This window comes from Ailuropoda melanoleuca, chromosome 15 (genome assembly GCF_002007445.2).
Source record: "Ailuropoda melanoleuca isolate Jingjing chromosome 15, ASM200744v2, whole genome shotgun sequence".
Taxonomy (NCBI): Eukaryota; Metazoa; Chordata; class Mammalia; order Carnivora; family Ursidae; genus Ailuropoda; species Ailuropoda melanoleuca.
Window position 1 is genome coordinate 68,169,805 of NC_048232.1, and position 12,350 is coordinate 68,182,154.

Genomic DNA, 12,350 nt, shown 5'->3' on the forward strand with positions numbered 1-12,350 from the left:
GTGGAGAACAATTTGACAGTATCTATCAAAATCTGAAATGCATATTTTGGCAGGCACCCTTAGTTGTAGACCCCAAAATCATTCCTCCCTATTCCTTGCTAACAGAATCCAGTTGCTCAGGTGGCAAAGTGCCAAACTCCAATTAATGAGTTTATTTATTGATTCATTCATATTTAAGCATTTTCTGTGTACTTCGCACTGTTCTAGGCTCTGGGGATACAACAGTGAAGGAAGCAGACCAAACCCTAGTCTTAATGATAATCCTGCACCAACGAATAGAGATTCCAGAGTAAAAAGCCAACTGTAGTATTTTGATGTATATTTCAAATAAGAGGGGACTATATGATTTTCATCCAAACTAAGACACTTTTGAGAGTGAATGGAGTGCTATTATTAAAATACACTGGGACAACAAGTTCTAACTGGGATTCTTCAAGGCAAACTGGGAAACGTGGTCATCTCTAGTAATCCTGAAATAAAGATGATACCACCACTGTCTCAGTTGCTGTTCTAAACAATGCCCTTCCATTCTCCACCTGGAGTCCTCCAGTCCACTCTGGAAGAAAATTAGAACCCAAACTAGCTTTAGAGAAAGTACAAATGACAGACAAATATGAAAAGATACTCAACCTCTTTAAAAATGAGGAAAAATGGAATTAAATCAACAGTAAGAAGCCTTGGAAGGATTTCAAAAAGAGAAAGGATGTGATCAGTATGCTTTCAAAACATGTGCCTTTGATTTAAATGTTAATGCAATTATATAATTTTCTGGGCATACCTCCAGACATAAAGTGATTAAAACATTAATGTTAAATTAAGGAAAAACAGTGTTATGCTAACAAATTTCAGTTCTTAAAAATAGCACAGAAGACTAGAATACTAAAAACTGAAACTGGAATCACTACTCACTTCCTTTTGCCAGATAGTCACTTTCCCAGTCTCCTTGTGATCCAGTAGTGGCTAAAGAAACATAGGAAAACAACCTCCAGAGTGCTTCTGGAATGGTTTTCTTCCTGTTAAGAGGGACAAATTCAAAAGGAGCATTTGCTCAAACTGCCTCCTCCCTCATGCTCCAACCTCAAAAGTGGCCATGAAGTCTGGAGCTGCAGCAGCTATCTTGAACCATGAAGTGACAATCATGAAAAGAAGTCAATTTGTGTCGGATTGCAGAGAAAAAACATCTGAGGAAAAAGAACACAGAGCTCTTGATGACCTTGGTGAGCTACTGAACCAACTTGGGATGGAAGAGAAACTTTCTTCTGTATACACTTTTGTACTTACTAAATTTCCTATTTTGTGCATGAATCTCCTATGAAAGGTAGCAGAATATGCCACTTTGTCAAAAGAATTATTTTGGAAAAAAAATTTGGAAAACAGCCCATTTGAGAGGGGAGCGCTGACCAACCTTTCCCTTCCTAAAAGCAGGAGATAAAACTCCCATGTGAAAGATATCCTTCTTACACCAAAAGAAAAGAAATATGCTTATCACCAGAGATGGGGGGTCAAGCTGAGAGAATTCTGTACAAACAGATCTTGTTAAAATAACTCTTATCTTCCTCTAGCCTCCCCATATATTTTGGTTCCTTGTCCACAATTGGCTCTCTTTGTTCAAACTGGTATATAAGCATTTAGGTTTTGCCACTTCTTTCAGCCTTCATTTTCCTATGGGGGGCTCCCACACACATGTAAAAGCTATATGTTTTTCTCCCATTAATCTGTTTTATGTCAGTTTAATTCTCAGATACAGTGGAGTTCCTTAAGAGAACAGAGGTAAAGTTTTGCCTTCCCAACACCCATTCAAATAAAACTTGAAGCCTGGGATCTTGTCAGTTCATAAATATTTAAACCAAAAATATCATTTGCCTATATTGGTTTGCTTTGTGGGGTTTTTTGCTGTTATTGTTTTATTTTTTCAGTGGAAATGTAATTTTTAAAAACACACAGTTTGATGAAAAATGCAATATGAATAAATTACAGACAAAAAGGACTTTCAGAGGTGCCTGGCTGGCTCAGTCAGAAGTGCATGAGCGTTGTGAGTTTGATTCCCATGTGAGGTGCAGGGATTAATTACATACATACATACATACATACATACATACATACATACATAAACAAACTTAAAAAAAAAAGGAGTTTCAGTATCAACTCTCAGAGTATAGTGATAAAGCTCAAAGTGGCATAAATCATTATCAGGAGTCAAGCTAATGTCTAAGTATCCAGACCTCTCTCACCTAATGTGTTGGCAATTACTCCAAAGTATCAACTTGCTATAATTATAGAACTAAATTTGTCTTTCTTAGTTTCAGAAGCCAGAAACCTATGCTGACTGCTTTCAGAATTGACTTACTATTAGATCTCTTTTAAATATGCAGATGCTGATTTTATGTGTTTTTTAAAAATCAATAACCAACCCTATAGTTTCAAGACTAAACCTGCCAAGCATTTTGGTGCGTGATTACTTCCTCAAAGATGCCAGACATTCTCGTCTCCAGGCATCATCATGTGGGGCGAGCGTTGCGTGAAAATGGCCGTGATCTTTGTGGGGTTTGTCTAGTTATACCTCACTGGGACACCAGAGGGCGCGCGGAGGGCAGGCGCTTGTTTTTCTTTAAATCCTGAATCAAAATTCTCGTCGAGAACAAAAGACTGGGAACGCAGGGGCCGGAAGACAAAGGGACAAGGAAAAAAGGCTGCACACCCAGTTTTACGACGTTGAAGTGTGCTTCCTCATCCCTTCACCTTCCTACCTTAAGGAAGTAAAACAATTTAAACTGCAAAATGAAATCTTCAACTAACAAGGAAAATCAGAGTAGAATAGATTAGTCACTATAGTTCTAGCGAAGACTATCACAAGTGTGCATTTACGCTATTTGCTTTGCTTGGTATTAAGGTTTTTTTAAAAGTTATTATTTTTCTGAATTCAAGAATAACATACGCACATAGTAGAAAATTTGAGAAATATAGAAAAGAAAAAGAACAGGGATCATCAACATGCTCTCACCCAGATAGAACTACTTTTAATATTTTCACATCTTTCTTTCCAGACTTCTTTCAATATTTATAAATGCAGGGGCGCCTGGCTGTCTCAGTCCACGGAGCACAAGTATCTTGATGGGGAGGGAGGGGCTCCTAAGTTTGAGCCCACCTTGGGTGTAATGATTACTTAAATAATTAAACTTTTTAAAAAAGCTTTTAAAATATTTATAAATGCACAGAAAAATAGTACTCTGCATACTATTTTGGGCTAGTTTTGTTCTCATTTACTGTAATATCAACTTCATTTTTATCAATAAATTGTGATAACCTTGCTAATGGATTATCACAAACAGAGAAATTTCACAAATGAGTGATTCACAAAGAGAAGTAATTTCAGAAGTGTTAACAGGCAGCTTTCCTAAGATGGCAACTTCAATGCCACACCTAAGTAGTGTGCATTTAAGTCAGGAATTTTTCTGTTGCTTTGCGTTCAGACCTTCTAAAACAGGTAAAGACTAAAGTAAAGAAGTAGACACTACTTCATCCCACCCGAAATAAGCCGAATGAATTTGTCCTTCCAGCTGAGAACTGACCCCAAAGGGCAAGGGAGAATGTGGGTGAACAGGACCCAGTAGTTCTCCCAGTGGGGCCAGTGCTTGCCTTCAGGCCTCACAGATCAGTGAGGACCATTACTAACACCAGCAAGCCAGCTGGTGGTCAGAAGGGCAGGAAAAAGTCAGGAACAGGAAGGTCAATGACCTTGAGGCTTGTGGCCAATGACAGCAGGTGCTTTCCTCAAAGGAAAAGAAGCTGAGACCAGCCCAGGAGGAGTTAGCCACAGGGAAGGTGACGCCCTGGATTCCCTCACATCACTGCAACAATTTAAGGGTAAAGTGGTGATATTCTTGGCCCTGAGAATTAGGGAAGTCACTGGAGCTCTCTGGGCCTCAGTTTCCTTACCTATTTAAAGGAGGGGGTCAAAAAGATCTGTAAGGTTCTTACCAGCTCCTCAAAGTCTGTGATTTTTAACTATCCCCAACTGTGCATTATAATGGACAGTGAGGACGTTTCCTGCCTCCTGCAATCCTATCCCACCAGGAGCAGGCCCTCTAATTTGGCATTTCGGAAATCCCCACACACTCTTTCACAAGCTTTGAGCCTTTGCATTAGTGCTTCCCTCTTCCAGAAGTGCTGGAAAATCTTTTCCCTTCTCTTTCAAACCTCATCATCATCTTTTGAAGGCTCAGCTGAAAGTGGTTTTCTTTGGCACCCCCCAGCCCCCCACAGACCCAGTCCTTCCTTCTCTGTAATCCCATAGTAGTTTACACTACTATGTGTAACTTTCTTTCTTTGTGACCTTAACCTTCTTGTGCCTCAGTTTCATCATCTGTAAAAGAGGAAGAATTACTGTACTAAATTTACAGGATTGTAACAAACATTAAATAGTTTTCTTATGTAAAACACTTAAAACAGAGAGTAGGCTCTCAGTAAGCACGGACAGTGCTGCCACCATAGCACTTAACAAACTATCAGTAAGAAGGGTCCACCTCCCCCATGAAAACTGAGTTCCTCGAGGGCAGGAAATAAATATTACTCATATCTTTGTCCCCAGTGTCTATCTCCATATCTTGCACAAAGAATAGATGAACAAAGTTGGGGTTTTTTTGTTGTCTTTTGTTTTTTGGGTTTTTTTAATGAGAAGGAGAAGAAAAGACTAAAGTGCTGATTGTACTGGAGGGGAAAAGATGTTTGCCTCTCAGTTTTGACGCTGGTTTATTTAGATAAATTCAGCTGGGAAACAGTGAAGTATGAGCATCCTCAATAGAAACCTTTGTCCTTTAATAATCTAAACTTGTACCCAGCTAGGTCTGTCTTCCAGGCCCAAATCATAAACATTCACCTTTGAATTTGAATTTTAATGTTTAAGTAGGGTTAGTTTAATATTTGCATAGGAAGTTTTGCATTTTAATAAATGTAAATCATGTTTCTGTGAATGAATGATTATAGAATCCAAAAACTACCCAGGAGCAATTTAGACTGTTCTTTAATTATGGAAGAAGAGGAAAGGGAAAAGAGAATGCTGACTAGTGAGCTGACCCAAGCTCTTGTTTACATTGTGTTCAAAGATTAAGTTGAGGAAGTGAAAATAATAGAGGAAAAAAGGGAAGAACACAAGAAACCAGGTCATGCATGCTCTGATAAAATCAAAAATTCTTTTAACTATTTTGTTGTTGTTATTGCTATTATTCTTTGATTAATGATATGGTCTCCTTTGCTCAAATGAAAGTTCCCTGAGGTCAGGGTCTTTGTTCATCACGCGCACCTCCAGCACTACGCACAATGCTTGGCTTATTTACAATGAGTACTCAACCATGACTCAATGTGTCAACCTTAACACATCCCAAACTGAATGCTGATTATCCCCCAAAATACCGCTCCACATGCAGAGCTGCCATGTTGCACACTTCCAAGGACTGCCAACCACAGAGCATCTCTGTGAATGGTGCCCTGCCTCCTCCCCAGTGTGCTCTTGTTGGGGGCCAATGGTAGGCTGCCCCAAAATGGGCCACTTCGGCATTAATGTTATTTTGAGTTAAAAAGCAATCCAAACCCAGCTGATTCAGAAAAAGCTCTTGAGCTAACCCACAACTGCCTAAAAGAATTGAGACAGAACTAAGTATGGTAGACAGGAAGGAACCTAGCAAGGCCTGTTTAATTAAAGTCCTCTCTTCATCCCATTGTTTCCGAGTGGCCCAGCAAACACTTGTTTACCAAATATTTACTCTTTTTCATTCTTCCTGAAGAATGCTTTCCTTCCCTTTGAAGACCAAGACCCCTACCCCCTTCTCTTCAGTTCCTAATGACATCATATATGCCTCATTTTGCCTGTCTTTGGAATTTCCATATCTGTATGGATTCCCTGTATGTATGCTATTAAATTTTATTTTTTCCTATTAACATGTCTCATGTCAATTTGTTGTTTTGTTTTGTTTTTTTAAGAGGGTCGGGGAAGAGCAGAGGGAGAGAGAGAAGCTTAAGCAGGCTCCATGCCCAGCACAGAGCCCAACGCAGGGCTTGATCTCACAATCCTGAAATCTGTCTTGTGTCAATTTGATTCTTAGTCTAGCTAGAAGGGCCTTAAAAGAAACAGGAATTCTTGCTCCCTTCACGCAGACTATCAATAACGATGGTGCCCTCTGAAGTTGTGCACTACTCTTTTCCACTTCAGTTGATAGGAACTCTATCCTTCCAGGTGCTCAAACCAAAAAGTTTGGAAGCATCTTTGATTCCTCTTTTACTCTTACACCTCACATTCATGCTATCAGGGAGTTCTGTCAGGAAGGCTCTACCTTCAAAATATGTCAGCACCTCTCACATTCTCCACAACTCCCAGGCTAGCCTGAACCACCTCACCTCCTACATGGGTTATTACAATAGACCTCATTGGTCCCCCTGCTTTCACTTTTGGCCCCCTACAGCCTATTCTCAACCCAATAGCCAAAAACTCTAAAGCATAAATTAGACCAGGTCACTTCCCTGTTCAAAACCCTACAGCAGTTCATTTCTCCTCAGAATAAAAGTCAAAGTCTTTACAATAGCCTCTAAGGCCCCACAGGTCTTCTAGATACCTATATGACCACACCCCTTACTTCAAGTCTGTTCAAATGCTACCTTATTAAAATGAGGCCTATTTGACCATTGTATTTAATTTGCCACTCTCTAAACTCCCTTATAATGCTATTTTTTTCTATTTCCACTCTTGTCACCATCTAGCATGTTCATTATTATATTCCTTGTTTATTGTCTACCTTCCTTCTCTTAGAACATAAGCTCCACAAGAACAAAACGTATCCACTAAAACCTCCCCATATGTCTGAAACAATGTCTGGCACATTGTAGGTTCAATAGTGAATGAATAACTACAGTGCCTAAGGAATTAGAGACGAGTAAATATTAATACAGGAACGAGTGTGACACATTATGTTGATACTAAAGATTTTCTCTCCCTAATGTATGATTTGTTAATATACAAGTATGTGGAACTATACAGCAGGGTGAATTTTGTACAAGATTTGCAGTCAAGGCTCGGGTGATTTCTGGCTTCTCACCACTTCCTATCTTGACTCTACAAAATTCTCTTTCTCCACCTGTAAAATAGGGATAAAACACCTCCCCTATTGACCTCACAGGACTGTGGAGAAGATGAAATGAATGTGAATGGTTCTGCGAGCTGTGATAAGCTAGACAACCAGTAATTTAGGTAGTGTAAGATTGGAAACTTTCAATAACATTGATTGTCATCATGCTATTCACCTCCAAAGAGAGTTCTGGGCCCTCTCTACTGCCAGTCAGATTTTAACCTTTACTTCACCCAGTGCTGACAGTGAGGAATCTCTGAGCTCCCTTACCCTGTTCAGGTTAATTATCCTCTCTTCCTTTCCATTTTAGGAAAATGGGCAGCAGGTGCTGTTTCCTGCTCCATGAGCTCTGCTGACTCAGGCTGCTTCTTCATTTCCCTAGGGAGGAAAAAAAAGCAAAAACACATGTATGAACACTGGCATAGCTTTACCACAGCTGAGGTGGAGAGGATGATGTCTCTTCTGAAGGGACAAGGATTAAGCTTCTTCTAGTGGGAGTGGGGGAGGGGGTGAAGACAGGCTGTTAATTAATCTGGGTTCCCGCTACCCTGCAGTGTTGCCAACAGAGAAGTTTTTTCACTCTTCCAAGGAAAAAGAAATCATCATAGTTATCACAGTGCCCTTTGGACTTCGTAAGAGTTACTAAGAGACTTAGAAGTAGAAGGAGGCCACAGGACATGGAGTTTGAGGCCTTTGGTGTTTTAAGAGTAAAAAAAAAAAAATGCCAAGACAGGCCTCAAAAATTTCCTTTTTTAAAAGTCTGCATTAAGTAATCCCTTTCATCAGATGGAAAACACCATGTAACCTATGATCCCCCAAAAATGTGTTAATTCATTACACTACAAGGAATGGATTCCATAAATTCAAGTTCTACAATGAAAACTTTCAGTCATGTCAGTTTGTGACTCTACGAATTTGCTTTTTTAATGTCAAAAGTTTATGTGGGAGGTCCTCCTTGGAACAGGTTTGATCCTGTTTATGAAAAGGCTAAGGATGGTACAAATTATTCTATTAGCATACGTTCCTAACCCTATGTTTAATTAATGGCACATCCTTGTTTTGAGTTACTTAAATGTATTATTATTTTGCCACTTACATGTTTATCACTTTCAAGCAAACTGCAGACGCCTCAGGAAAGGACCGAAATACAGAAGAAAAAAAAAAAAAATCAGCTAACAGAATTTCATTTGGCCACAGCTGGTCCAATGCATGAGTCCTTTTGTGTCACAAAAGCTTACAAATTGTTTGAAGAGGCACTGTACTGTGGGACCACACTGACTGCTCTGGACATCTGGCGACCATATGATATCCTTGAACTTCGACTTCAGAATGAGAATATAAATTTGTGAAGGAAGTTCTGCTTCAAGTCACATCCTCTTGGTCACTATTAAATTAAAAACCACCCGCCACAAACCTAAATCATCCGGAAAGCATAAAGAGCTCCGGAAAACAATTTTCATCAACTCATCACTACTCAAACTGGAAGCGCATTTTGTTTCATTATTCTAAATAATTTACTCTTTCCACCAACGACGAGTCTAAGGTGCGCAGAGCGGACAGTAAGAGGGGAAGCGGTCCAAATGTTCCGATTTTCACACTTCCGGGAGGTAAGCGGAAGGGAAACGAGCCTGGAAATCTTTCCTACTTTTGAAGAGAAAGTTGGAAGGACCGTCCTAGCAGCTCCTCGTTAGTATAGTGGTTAGTATCCCCGCCTGTCACGCGGGAGACCGGGGTTCAATTCCCCGACGGGGAGGTTGGTAGCCTTTTATTAGTCCAACCGCTTTTTCTGGATAACAACTACGAGGCGCTAAACCTGCTGACAAATACAATATGCAGATCTTTTATGAGTGTGTCTTTTAAAGTGGGTGAAATTTAAGCTCCACGGTCACTTTGGAATAAAAGCCTACCCTGACAGTTAAAGCTTTATGTTGTTGGTTAAAGAGAAAGGGAACCACAGGCGCCTCCGCGTTAGCTACCAGCAGCTAGCTGGCCCAAGCATGCGCCTGCGCAACGACACCCGCCAAATTCCAACTTGAGGTCACGAACTCGGCGCGGAACCCGAGTGGGGGAGGGGAAAGAGAAGGCGGAGTTTCCGCCCCTAAAGGGGCGTAAGAACGGAAATTGCTTGCTGTAGAAGAGGAAGGAACAGTTTCCCTTGACCCTGGGGACCAGACTGAAAGGATAATTCAGTTCTCCCGTCTCCACTGGTCCCGTCCCAAGATAGGTGGAGGGTTAGCGATCAGTAAAATTTGCGCGCTAAAGTGCTCAGTTTCCAGCTTCAACGTGTATCGGGTGGAGGGGCAAGGAGAGAATTGAAAAAAGGTGCGTGTCCGGAAGAAACGCCATGTTACTTGAGTCCTAAGAAACTGCATAAGGCACAGCCCAGCAGGACCTCGTGGCGCAACGGTAGCGCGTCTGACTCCAGATCAGAAGGCTGCGTGTTCGAATCACGTCGGGGTCATGGGCTTTTGTAAACTTTTTTAGAACTCTAGCTTCTAAAGATGTAGTATTCTGCCATTTTTTTGAAAATACCCTTAATTTTAGGATTAAATCTTCTTTTTTCAAATGTAATCCTAGCAATCCTTAGTGTGTGAAAAGACAAGGCTGATTTTAGATGTGGAGTCTTTTTTTTTTTTTAATATTATGTTAATCACCATACAGTACATCCCCAGATTCCGATGTAAAGTTTGATGCTTCATTAGTTGCGTATAACACCCAGTGCACCATGCAATACGTGCCCTCCTTACTACCCATCACCAGTCTATCCCATTCCCCCACCCCCTCCCCTCTGAAGTCTTCAGTTTGTTTCTCATAGTCCATAGTCTCTCATGTTTCATTCCCCCTTCTGATTACCCCCCNCCCCCTTTCTTTATCCCTTTCTTCCCCTACCGATCTTCCTAGTTCTTATGTTCCCATAGATGAGAGAAATCATATGATAATTGTCTTTCTCTGCTTGACTTATTTCACTTAGCATTATCTCCTCCAGTGCTAGATCGTGGAGTCTTAACGCTGATCTTTCTGTTTGGCTTTGTAAAGTGAGTTTGTCATTTAATTAAAGTGCATAATACACAGAAATGTGGACTGTTACTACTGTACACTAGTGGGCATATCAGTCCAACCGTCCTTAAGAAATGTACAAGCTGTTTTCCCAAAAATGGTTTTAGACCCTTTTGAAAGCAAGGACAATAAAGTAAAATTTCTAACTTTGAATATTGTTGCAGTTCACACATCTTAGCCTGTGTGCTATTAAACAATCTTACAACGTGTGATTAGTGCCCCATTTTTACAGTCCCTATTCCTCTGTGTGACCTGACAAGGGTCACCCAAATTTCCACACAAGGTAACTTACTACATATCCTTGTCTTTACTGAATGTTTTATGATAAAGGTGGGAAAATGAAAGAACGTGCCAGAAGCCATTGGACCTAAGTGATATATCGATGCCCCCTTTATATTTTCACCAATTCATGTGAGTGAGGACAAGTCAGATACCATTTTCAATTAATCTCTTTAATAGAGAGCAAAGCTTAGTCACCTTTGTGAGCTCCAGGACTCTTAGTACTGTATAGTGCCTGACAGGCATGTGTCAAACATTTGTTGTACAAAAAACGAATAGCTAGATGATGAGAAATATTTTTAGATGTTTGTTGGCTATGTTCCATAAAAGTCCCTGAGGTTTTTTTTTTGCTCAGTGTTTTCAAAATATGAAGTACAAACTTCTTATGATTTAACCTAGTACGTCAGTATAGTTGGACATTATATTTTCACTTTGTGTAGTTTGTTCTTTCTCCTATCTGGATGGATTGAAATTAGACCATCCATTTCAACAGATATGAACCACCAATTATGATGAGACTAATACCGTGCTCAGCACTGAGGGATACACTGAGTAATCAAATACCATAATATGTTGGGCTAAATGCCATCAAAGTAACATGAACAGAGTGGTATGTAGATGCTAAAATTAACTCTTCCTTGGGTAGCTCAAGAAGGCCTCATAAAGGAGAATCTTCAAGAATAAAAGTTTGCTATGTTACTTTAAGGCATTTATTTATCCAGTAGACATATATGAATGCCTTCCATGAGTCAAGCACTGTCACTTAATATCCCTGGGGTCTGATTTCTTCAATTATAAAAGTAGTGGTTTTCTTTCTTTCTTTTTTTTTTTTCTATTTTTTTATTTCTATTTGCTAGGGCTGCCAATTATAAAAGTAGTGGTTTTCTTTTTTTTCTCTATTTTTTATTTCTATTTGCTAGGGCTGCCACAAGCAAAAGACCACAGACTGGGAGGCTTAAACAAGAAATTTATTTTCTCATAGTTCTGGAACCTAGAAGCTCAAGATCCAAGTGACAGCAGGGTTGGTTTCTTCTGAGACCTGTCCTTGGCTTATAGGTGGCCACCTTCTCACTGTATCCTCACATGATGTATGTGCACACCCCTGCTGATGTCCAAGTTTCCTCTTATAAAGACACCAGTCAGTTTGGATTAAGGCCCACTCTAATGGCCTCATTTTAACTTAATTCCGTCTTAAAGGTCCTTATCCCCAAATATAGTCACATTTTGAAGTATTCGGGGTTAGGGCTTCAACATATGAATTGTGAGGGGCCACAATTCTGCCCATCACAGAAGTTATGTTCCTTCTCCCCTTGCAACCTTTGGATGTATAGCATTTATCTGTAAAAATACTCACTTGATCTTAGCTTGGACCAAGCATGTTATCTCATTTGTACAAAATCATACTCTTATGAGGCAGAGCAGGTAATGTTACCCTGTTAATCATTTTGTGATAGCAGCTCTAGCAAACTAATGCAGCTTCTTTGGAGAATTGCTAGTTCTCCAGCATGGTTGGAAAGGAAGAGAGAGGGAAAGGTTACAGAGGTAAAACAGGAGTCAGATCAGTCAGGACCTTCTAACTAATTTGGATCTTATTCTGAGGGCAATGCAAAGCTATTATTCAAGACTATAAGACTATGACAAGGTCAGCTCTGGCTTTACAAAGAATGTAAAAAAAACAAAACAAAACAAAAACCCTAGAGCTATCGTTTCCAGATCAGTACCCTATAAACAAGTTAGAAATGCAAATGTTCAGGTCCCACCCCATACCTACAGACTCAGAAGTCTGGGGATGGGGCCTAACAATCAGAGTTTTAACCAGGCCTTCCAAGTGATTTTGATGCCAGCTAAAGTTTGAGAACCACGGGCCCATAGAGCAAGGCCAGAATGGAGGTCCCACTT

General features: G+C 40.1%; 2 non-coding genes across 2 annotated transcripts; both read left to right on the plus strand.

The window, feature by feature from the left end:
• The first annotated feature begins 8,796 nt into the window (after positions 1-8,796).
• Positions 8,797-8,868, plus strand: TRNAD-GUC. Its single transcript has one exon. It is a non-coding gene; the product is annotated as a tRNA-Asp (tRNA).
• A 636-nt stretch (positions 8,869-9,504) lies between these two features.
• On the plus strand, positions 9,505-9,576 carry TRNAW-CCA. Its single transcript has one exon. It is a non-coding gene; the product is annotated as a tRNA-Trp (tRNA).
• The last annotated feature ends 2,774 nt before the right edge of the window (positions 9,577-12,350 follow it).